Source organism: Erpetoichthys calabaricus, chromosome 1 (assembly GCF_900747795.2).
Source record: "Erpetoichthys calabaricus chromosome 1, fErpCal1.3, whole genome shotgun sequence".
NCBI lineage: Eukaryota > Metazoa > Chordata > Cladistia > Polypteriformes > Polypteridae > Erpetoichthys > Erpetoichthys calabaricus.
The window spans coordinates 135,340,777-135,351,914 of record NC_041394.2 but is presented as its reverse complement, the minus strand read 5'-3'; the positions used below and the strand labels follow the sequence as shown (position 1 = coordinate 135,351,914).

Here is an 11,138-nt window from a genome sequence, read left to right as displayed (position 1 = left end):
ACAGGCTAGTAAAAGTGAAAGTGCATAAGAGTTTGCTCAACTCCCAACTTGCCTCAGTTAAATTAAAAATTAATGGAATATACTCTTTAAAACTAAACTGCAATAAAACCAAAGTCATACTAATAAGCACTGAAGCTCAGCTTAAGAAAATCACTTCCTTTTCAATCACTCTTGGTGATGACATCATCAGACCTTCTACTTCTGCTAGGAAACTTGATGTCATTTTTAATTCCTACTTATTCTACCCATATTAAGAAACTTTCTTACTTCCACCTCCCATGTTCATCCTTTCCTAATGCTAAGAAACTTGTCCACACTTTTATTACATGCAGCATTGACTGCTGTAACTCCCTACTGGCAGGTGTCCCTTCTAATTTTCTATCATAGGTCCACTGGGTTCAGAACTCTGCTGCAAGAGGCCCGACACAGCCCCGCAACATCAAGCACATCACACTCACCCTTCACTAGCTCCCTGTGTTCTACAAGATTAAGTAATGTGAAAATGGCAGAAAGATAAGAGAAAAGGTTTGGGGATCCACCCCGTATTTTAACAATAGTTTATTAAAAACAAATGAATTCACTTAAGTAGTCTCAAATGACTAAGTCCAAGAAGGGACTGACTGGGAAAGGACTGTGATGGCTTTATAGATGGAGAGGGGGAAGAGGTGTGCCCAAAGGGCTATAGGCAAAAGTGAGATTAAGATCTGGGCAGGATGGGAAATGGAGCCAGAGGTACAGTCTGCTTGGATGTTGACTTTAGGCAGGCTTTCCTTCTGATGATCTGCAGAGAAGGAAGAAAAGATGCTAGTGCACTCTGTCAACTCCTGACCCTGCATTTTACATTTAGTCAAGCTCATTGACTGCCTCCCATATGCTTGTGTGTGACAGTATAAAATTCTACTAATAACCTCTAAAGCTTTAAATGGCCTTGCACTGTGCTCTTGTCTGCTCACTAATGTCCTTGTTGTGTCCCTGACTAACCTGTGCTCTATGGGTGACAGAGCCTTCAGCTCTATAGCACCCAGACGTTGGAATGACCAAAATGAGTTGGATCAGCTAACTAAATTCATTCTTTTTAAAAACAACTTAAAACTTATTTGTACAGGAAGGCATTTAACTTAGACATTCTGCGCCTTCGTTCAGTTGATCATCTCTTTCCAGGTGTTCAGAATGATTTGTGTTTGTATCATAAATTATGTAATTTGTTCAGGGTTTTCTTGTAGTATTTGTATTTTTGTTCTGGTGTATTATCTCTCATTCTATTTTGATTTGCTTTGTCAAACCTGTATTTATCTTTATTTAGTGTTTCATGAGGATATTATTTATATCCAATGTTGTACACGCCCTGATGTTCTTTCTGTATTTCTAAGAAGCACTTTGAGCATGGGAGAGGCTCCACATAAATAAAGTTATTATTGAAAACTTTATTATTATTGTTATATGCTTATTTACCATTTAATACAATCACTATGTATGTTGTTTGAAACTTATTTTATAACCTTACCAAATAGGGGAAGGCTTTATAAATTTATTCACCCCCTTCTTAGCTCTGAAGTTTCTCAGGCAAGGGGTTGTTGGTATTAACAAATTGTGTGACCCTATTATTACAACTAAACTACCACTGCCAGTAGGTGCCCCCAAAAGGAGCAGTAATAGGCATAGGGAAAGGACACTGAGGGTGGTAAGTAATATGTTACAAGTGTGCCAATCTGATAAGTGGCAAAAGAGAGACCTGCTAAATATTGATCTCTAATGCAAAATTTTATTGCTACGCTACCTGACGATTGCTTGGCCCTTTACCTGAGAGATGGGGCTCAGAATTTGTTTATTATAGGGAGACCTGAGGCCACTAGAAGAAGATCTAGGAGGATCACTACAGTGATCACAGAAGAAATGACTGACTCTGTAACTTAAAGCCAGGGTATTTGTTTGTCCTAACTTTTAATTTTTTCCTTTAGTACTTTCTTTTGTTTCATGGCCCACTAAGGTATAATTCAAGTAGGCAGTTGCCAAAGCTAACTGTACAGGTTAGGTGGTAAAAGTAAAGTAAGCTATTGGTAGGCTCACATTGCTCCATTACGATTGGCTCCCATTTACAGTTTAGCAATACAGTAATCCCTCGCTACTTCGCAGTTCACTTTTCGCGGATTCACAACTTCGCGGGTTTTTAAATACAAGTGATTGCCCGCCTATCGTGGAAGTTATGTTCCAGACCCATCAGCAACAGGAGAAAATCCGCGATATAGAAAGACCATATAAATAAACATTTTTATAGTTTAAGCCTTAAAATACCCATCCCATATGCTTTAAACACATGTAAACTTATAAAACACACTTTGTTAACACATATAATATGTGGATGTCGGGCTAAGGATATGAGTAACATCTCACTATTATAAAACATTTTAACTTCACGCAAGACAAGACAGTGAGACAGGAAATTTGGTGATGTACAGGCTTTTAAATTATTGACAGGCAGAGCGACAAGCAGCACAAAGCCAGCACAAAGTCCACTTCTCCTTAGCGTTCATTCAGCTCCCCATCCCCTTGACAATGCGAAGTAGCAGGAGCGTATTGCGCCTCCGGGGAGGGGGGGTTTGAGCGAACGTGCGTTCGGCCCTCACACCCCCCCCCCCACTCCTCCTCCTCCTTCCGAACGCGCAGAGCGACAAGCAGGCATTTTGGCAGAAGCAGCACAAAGCCCATTTCTGCTCAGCGTGAGTTCAGCTGCCCCCCTTCACAAAGCGAGTGCAGACACATCGACGCCTGATAGCTGCGTGCAGTGTGCAGTGTTGGTCTGCGGTGTTTAAGAATGTAGAAAGTGTTTAAGAGCATAGGAAGTGTTTATAAGAGTGTGGGAAAGGTTAACAAGAGAGTGAGAAAGGTTTATAAGAGTGTGGGAAGGGTTTATAAAGCCTTAAAATATGTATAAATAATAAAATAAATATAGGTCGCTACTTCGCGGATTTTCACCTATCGCGGGGGGCTCTGGAACGTAACCCCCGCGATAGGTGAGGGATTACTGTAATGCATTTTAAAACCATGTTATGTTTATATCTCTAGCACTGCTAAATATTTTACCCAGCATACTTTGTGGGAATTAGTTATTTTTATTTTTAAATGACTGCTAATCATGACTCTTGTACAATAATTTACATGGAATCTCTTGCACTTTAGGTAACATGATGATGAATAAAAAAAAATGTCATACGATGTCATTTTCTAACCCGCTTGATTAAGACCAGGGTCACGGGGGCTGGGGCCTATCCCAGCTAGCTGCTAGGACTCAAAGTAGAAACAAACCCTGGAATCAAATAAAATGTTTTTTGTATAACATCATATTAACTGCAACTGGAATTGCCAGGATATTATCTATATACAGTATTAACTGCATGGAAGAATGTCAGCATATTACTTAAGAAAACAAATCAAATCTCATCCTCATTCACACAAAAAATGAGTTATCTAACTGATATGAAAACAAAAGCAATGGATTTTTCAGAATGACAGACAAAATGATGCATATTAAAATAACATAGAATAGCAGATGGTAAAGGAATTCAAACTGGAAAATTTTGGAAAGCACATATTGTACTATTAATTAATTTAAATCATCGTAGTGTGTACAGCACCATTTGTCTATTAAGATTTTCACTGTACATGTCATAATAACACTACTACTACTGTACTACGACCAGAACACTATGGAAATGCTGAGAGCTTGATACAGAAGACTGCTGAATGTTTCAGGTGAAAAGTGCTTTAAATTTCTAGACGCTGGTGGGGAAGTGAAAAAGTCAGGACTGTGATTTTAGTGTTTCTGTTTTTGGTGTCACTTGAATTCATGTGAATTGGTGTTTAAAGAAGGTGAGGTTCATTACAATAAGAAACAGTGGCATAGTGTTGTCTGCTGTTTATCCACTTCATTTCTCTCTTTTCCTACAATAAAGCCCATTTGTTTGTTTGCCTCAACCAGGACCTTCTGTACAGAAAAAAGTATTTTAAGCTTTGCAAGACCAATTTGCTAAGATGCATTTTATATTTTATTGCACAGAAAATCAAACTATAGGTATTCCTCTGTGGGTATACCAGCATTGCAACCAGTAATGTCTGAAATTTGTGGATTTTGTGGTACAAGTAATAATGATGAAGGATAAGTGAAAAGTGACAGGTGAGGTGACTGGGATTCTTTCCCTCAGGTAAATAACACAATGTGCAATCATGTCAGCTTGAAGATTTACTTCCAAGATGTGTCAGAGGAAGAAATCTTGATAGCAAAAAAAACTCTAAGATCAAATCTGAAGTAAACTTTGTCAGTCAGCAATTACCAAAAGATCCTCAGATTATATAACAGCAGCTTATTCTCAAATACAGCAGGTTCAGAGAAGCCATACTGCAAAAATAATGCATGACAGCCAATGGCTGGTGGTATAAAAATAAGTCAAACCATCCTACGAAATTTATTGAGATAAATGACAGAGATATGGACACATAGCTTACACATTTAAAACATAATAACTCACAGTAATTTATGTTGAGAGTTCTTGATATAAACGTTAAAAATTCTAAATAGAAACTTTACAAATATTTCTTATAACTGAATAACTGTAATAATGCAGAGTATCATCATATGATTAAACATTTGCATAAATATGCAACTCTGAGACTCCTTTGCTATTCAGGATTTGACATGAATAAACATAACAACACAATACAAAGGTCACACTGTCATACAATAGATTTGGATATTTCTTACCAAAAAATATCTCCATTAAAACTTTCCAGGAAACTTAAGAATACACTATATAAGAAACATCACCTGGATGCACTAGGACACATCATCAGTGATGTATCCTGAGGTCATCAGGGATTTTGGGTCTCACAACATCATACACTCTTGCTCAGGCGGCCCAGCTGGGGTTGATCAATCCCCAGCTTGTATCCCAGTAGCAATCCACGGATCAGCCCTCTTCATCCAAAGTCACCTTGAGGCTTTCTCTGCGGCTTCACTTGCGGATTTAATGGCCCTCTTCTGGGCTGCTCCTGTTATGCCCAACCATGTGAGGACTCTGCAGAGTGAGCGCCCTGAAAATCCTCTGCAGCCAATTTCTATGGGCTCATAGAGTACCCTCCAGCCTCTGTCCCTGCACTTCACCACCAGCTCCTGGTACTTGGCGTGTTTCTTGGAGGAGTTTGCTTGTCTTGATGGCTGCAGCCAAGCTTTCAGCAACTGGCTTGAGCACCTTGTCATGGCGCCACCGGTAGCAGCAGTCTGCCAGTGCCTTAGGGCAGCTGCAGAGTAGATGTTCTAAAGAGCCTCTTCCTGAACAAAGTGGGCAGGATGGTGTCTCACTCTTTCCCCAGACGTGGAAGTTTGCTGGGCTTGGCAGGGCATCGTAGACCGCCTGCACCAGGAACCGGACACAAAAGAAATCTCCCTGCATGATGTCCGACCAGGTGATCCTTCGCTGAAGAGTACTCTCCCACCTTGTCCACGCACCCTGTTGCCAGAGTCCTACTGTCCTGCTCACTCTCTCTTCCTCCACCCCTGCTAGGTCCTCTTCCTGGAGTATGTGGATTCTCTCCTTGCCCTGGGCCTTGCCAACCTGAGTTTTTGGGAAGTAGCCCAGACCTGCTTTACCTGTTGCCACGGTGCCCACCAGAGCCTTCTGTCTCAGGCGTGACTCTGCCACCTCCACAGCCTTCTCCGCCCTCCATTTCCTGTCTGTCCTCACCTCAATGCCAGCTGCTGACACCTTACTATCCTTGGAGTCCCTGTACTATAGGGCTTCTCTGGTGCGTGCTACCATGAATTCTTCCTTGAGGCCGCTAAATGGTAGCCGCAGATGTTCCTTGATCCATACAGTGCTGCGCTGGTGAGGCTGCGTGGGAGTCCCAGCCACCTCTGAAGAAAGCTGCTGATCTTCTTTTCAAGGGACTCAACTGTTGAAAACGGGACTGCATATACCAGCAGAGGCCATAGAACCCGGGGCAGGATTGAGTGCTGATAGATCAAGGCTTTAAACCTACCAGGCAGGCCAGACCTATCAACCTTGGTAAGCCATGTCCCAAGGTCCTGGGTGGATTTCTGAATAGCAGCTGTGTCTTTAAGACTTGAGTCAAAGACTTTCCCCAAACTCTTGACTGGCTGCTCTGTGATGGATGAGATGACTGTTCCCGCGAGAGCAAATCGGTACTTATCAGTTACCTTCCCCTTCTTTAGTACCATGGACCTTGACTTGGAAGTCTTAAAACTCATCCTTGCCCATGTGATGAGTCTCTCAAGTCCTTGTAGGATCCACCTGCTCCCTGGGACCAATGTTGTTGTGATGGTTAGATCATCCATATAGGTTCTTATCGGGGGCTGTCGTACACCTGACTTAGTCTGCATTCTACTTCGGCTGCCTTGACCACTATATTCATGGCAAGGGCAAAAAGAATAACGGAGATGCACCCTGTTATTATTCCCTTGCCAAGCCAATGCCAGTATGATATTTTTGACCCAGAAGTGACCCTTATCCTGAAATTGTTATAGTAATCCAGGACCAGATCCTTGATTTTCCTGGGAACATGGTGGCGATGTAGTGCGAGCTCAACCAGCTTGTGTGCTATAGACCCATAGGCATTAGCCAGGTCCAACCACAACACAGCAAGGTTGCCTCTGTTCTCATGAGCCTCTCTGATCAGCTGAGTTAACACACCTGTGTGCTCCAGGCAGCCAGGGACTGCAGGAATCCCCCCCTTCTGGACAGAGGGGTCGATAAAGTATCTATCTATCTATCTATCTATGTAGTTATTCTTGAGGAGGAACTCTGTCAGTCTTTTGGATACGATGCTGAAAAACACCTTTGCTTCTACACTCAGCAGGGAGATCATTCAAAACTGGTCGATGTTCCTGGAATTCTCCTCTTTAGGGACCCAAACTCCCTCAGCACACCTCCACTGGTCAGCGACTTTCCCTCTTCGCCAGATCACCTTCAGGTTCTTCCATAGGTGCTGGCGAAGTGCAGGGCAGTGCTTACAGACAAGGTAGAGTATACCGCTCGGGCCTGGAGTGGAAGCTGATCGGGCTGCCTTGATGACCTCCTCAACCTCCTTCAGACTTGGCTCACCCAGCTTGAATGCTGTTATTGGGAGGGCAGGGTTGATGATGGCTTTATTGGCATCGAGATCTTGATCCCTCCTAGGATCGCTCAATGTATCCTGGAGGAAGCACTTCATTTCCTCCAATGAACACTCAAGACGCCCACTGCGCTTATCCCCTAGCAGTTGTTTCGTAACACCAAAGGGATTGGCAATAAAGGCTGCCCGCCTCCTCGCTGTCCCTCCTGTGCCACTCTGCTCTGTGAAGGGTCAACAGCTTCTTCCGCAGGATGTTCTGCAGTTCTGCCAATGCCTGCTTTTCCTCATCAGCAGCTGTCTTGTACTGCTTCTTGAGGGTTCCGTATCTGATGTATGTTGAGGGCCCTGCGGTTCGTAGTATATCCTTCTTTTAAATTATTAAACCTTAAATGTCCAAGACCATGATTAAGAGCTTATCACTACCTACGAACTAGAGTGCACATTGAGACCTCAAGAACCCAGCATACTTAAGATTCCAAGTAATAATAAATTAACAATTGGAGTTTGAGCTTTTATTTTCAGAGCCCTAAAGCTGTGGAATTATCTGCTTGCTAATATGAGAGATGCCCCTTCAGTGTGAGCTTTTAAACACAGGCTGAAGACTCATTACTTTAGTTTAGCATACCCTGACTAGAGCTGCTGATCAACTGTGTGCATTGCATTTTTGTTTGTTAGTCATTTGTACAGAAATATAGGAATCACAGTAAAGTATTACTTACTTTACAATAATAGCTGAATATCCAAACTTAAGTGAAGAAGTGGTGTGAGTAACTCAAATTGTTTCAGTGAAAACAGCCAGTAAAGTTCAGTGCAATTGTGCCATTTGTGAATTTCAGTGATCCTCTTACATGTTTCATGCTCCTCCATGTTTTATGTGGGAATAGGATTCAAGCCCCAACAATTGTATTTTTAAACTGTTATTAACCCTCCTCTATTCTGTTTCTCTTCTTGGTATCTGGATGTGACATTTTTTTCCAATGCTCTTCTGACAGGCTGCTCTCCTGCATATGGAAAATTCATCTCAGATAAAGGGACATTGGAATTAGATGGAACGATTCTGTCTTCAGATTGGATGGCCAGCACAGACTCCACTATAAAAACCCAGGACCCAGTAGGCTGCCAGTTGGCTGAGTTCTCCAAGACTTTATTTTTTACTTTTTCTTGTACGGTTTAAACTTCATCATTGTCAATTGGCCATAGTTCATCAATTAATTAACAGACAGATATTGTTGGTTTTGATTTATGTTTATTTAGTTTCTACATTGTTCTCTGAGCATTTTAACAAATCTGCATTTATATGTGTACCAGTTCTGCATTTAGTAATTAATATAAACTGTACTTATATTTTACTTGAGAATTGTTCACAGTGCTCTGTGCATGCACTCAGTGGAGAGCACTATACAAAAATAATTATTATATTATTATTATTATTTGACAACAATAAACTACTATTGCATGTCATACCCTCCAGAGAAATTATTTTGCAGTGGCAGAATTGTCTGGTTGAAAGCAAAAACTTGTAACTGACTCTAATCTTTTCCGCTTGTCTTCACCCAGGTAAATCTGCTGGAGCTGATGACATTCTGCTAGAGTCTTTCTTATTCTCAAATCGCAACATCAAAAGATGTATAAGAGGGCAAGAATGAACTAATGTTTGGTTTAAGAGGAGAATCAGGGAAAGTAACTGCAGTAGGTAAACATATTCATCACTAAGTAACTGCAAGAATGCCACTTGTTCATTAGAAATTACTGGAGCACATACAACCTCAACAATTTGTCTGAGCTGTAAAACAAATTGCCAGATTTTATTGTCAGTAGGAGCATCAATCTTACCACTAACCAGTAAGGGGAATAACGTTAAAGAAAGAGTTTTGAGCATCATTCCCTTCGAGCCCTACATTCTCTAGAATTACTTCCATAGGTTTTTCATTCCTGTCCTTTCCAAGATACAGAAGTTGACTCAAATCTGAATAGGTGAACTGCAGTTGAGAACAAAATGTCTAAAAATAGCAAAATTTCAAAACAGGAGAAGTAGCATAAAAAACAGCTCTAACAAATTGTATGCTATTCTGATATAAATAGTGTTCAGCCTTTTTTTTAAAATATTGAAACTGTAATGTTATTTAATTTTTGTAGGTGGATCAATCCAGAATTTAGATACCTTATAACTAAAGGCTCTGTCTCCCACACTGATTATATTTATTCATGCAATTTTAAGGAAGCCTCCATCTTGAGATTGCAATGGTAAGTGGAAAACTGAACATGAGCTGAACTTAATTTCCTGTAACCACTGTACAGTACTGTATTTAGATCACAGTACACTGATTTAACATATCTATTGCCAATATTTTCCTGTAAAATAAAACGACTCAAAAAAGTACTATAAAATGTTATCCCACACACAACAAGCTCTACTGACTTTTCATTTGTCTTTAATGTAGCAATTCAAGTTGAGTTAACAATAGAGTAGGTATGATTAGAACACAGTCAGTCCAGTTCTCTATGGATCTTACTGGCTATATGAAGCAAGAACAGGTCCTTTGTCAGTTTTCTGAACATCACACTTTACAACATCATCATCAGGGCCTGAACCCGGGTGATCTTCAGCTTGAAAGATGGACATAACGTGGTTGTTAAAGCTGTGGATTACAGACAGAAAAGCGTTTTGTTTTTTCAATAACCAGGCAAGATGTAGCTAAAGGCTCTGTCTCGCATCCATCCATCCATCCATCCTCTTCCGCTTATCCGAGGTCGGGTCGTGGGGGCAGCAGCTTGAGCAGAGATGCCCAGACTTCCCTCTCCCCGGCCACTTCTTCTAGCTCTTCCGGGGGAATCCCAAGGCGTTCCCAGGCCAGCCGGGAGACATAGTCCCTCCAGCGTGTCCTGGGTCTTCCCCGGGGCCTCCTCCCGGTTGGACATGCCCGGAACACTTCACCAGGAAGGCGTCCAGGAGGCATCCTGATCAGATGCCCGAGCCACCTCATCTGACTCCTCTCGATGCGGAGGAGCAGAGGCTCTACTCTGAGCCCCTCCTGGATGATTGAGCTTCTCACCCTATCTTTAAGGGAGAGCCCAGACACCCTGCGGAGAAAACTCATTTCAGCCGCTTGTATTTGCGATCTCGTTCTTTCGGTCACTACCCATAGCTCATGACCATAGGTGAGGTAGGAACATAGATCGACTGGTAAATTGAGAGCTTTGCCTTATGGCTCAGCTCCTTTTTCACCACGACAGACCGATGCAGAGCCCGCATCACTGCGGACGCCGCGCCGATCCGCCTGTCGATCTCACGCTCCATTCTTCCCTCACTCGTGAACAAGACCCCGAGATACTTGAACTCCTCCACTTGGGGCAGGATCTTGCTCCCAACCCTGAGAGGGCACTCCACCCTTTTCCGGCTGATGACCATGGTCTCGGATTTGGAGGTGCTGATTCACACTCAGCTGCGAACCGATCCAGAGAGAGCTGAAGATCACGGCCTGTTGAAGCAAACAGGACAACATCATCTGCAAAAAGCAGTGACCCAATCCTGAGTCCACCAAGCCGGACCCCCTCAACACCCTGGCTGCGCCTAGTAATTCTGTCCATAAAAGTTATGAACAGAATCGGTGACAAAGGGCAGCCCTGGCGGAGTCCAACTCTCACTGGAAACGGGTTCGACTTACTGCCAGCAATGCGGACCAAGCTCTGACACCGATCGTACAGGGACCGAACAGCTCTTATCAGGGGGTCCGGTACCCCATACTCTCGGAGCACCCCCCACAGGATTCCCCGAGGGACACGGTCGAACGTCTTTTCCAAGTCCACAAAACACATGTAGACTGGTTGGGCAAACTCCCATGCACCCTCCAGGACCCTGCTAAGGGTGTAGAGCTGGTCCACTGTTCCGCGACCAGGACGAAAACCACACTGTTCCTCCTGAAACCGAGGTTCGACTATCCGACGGACCCTCCTCTCCAGAACCCCCGAATAGACTTTTCCAGGGAGGCTGAGGAGTGTGATCCCTCTGTAGTTGT

At 42.8% G+C, this 11,138-nt stretch overlaps 1 pseudogene; it reads right to left on the bottom strand.

The window, feature by feature from the left end:
- Positions 1-5,117: 5,117 nt before the first annotated feature.
- On the bottom strand, positions 5,118-9,745 carry LOC114650596 (uncharacterized; annotated as a pseudogene).
- Between the last annotated feature and the right edge of the window lie 1,393 nt (positions 9,746-11,138).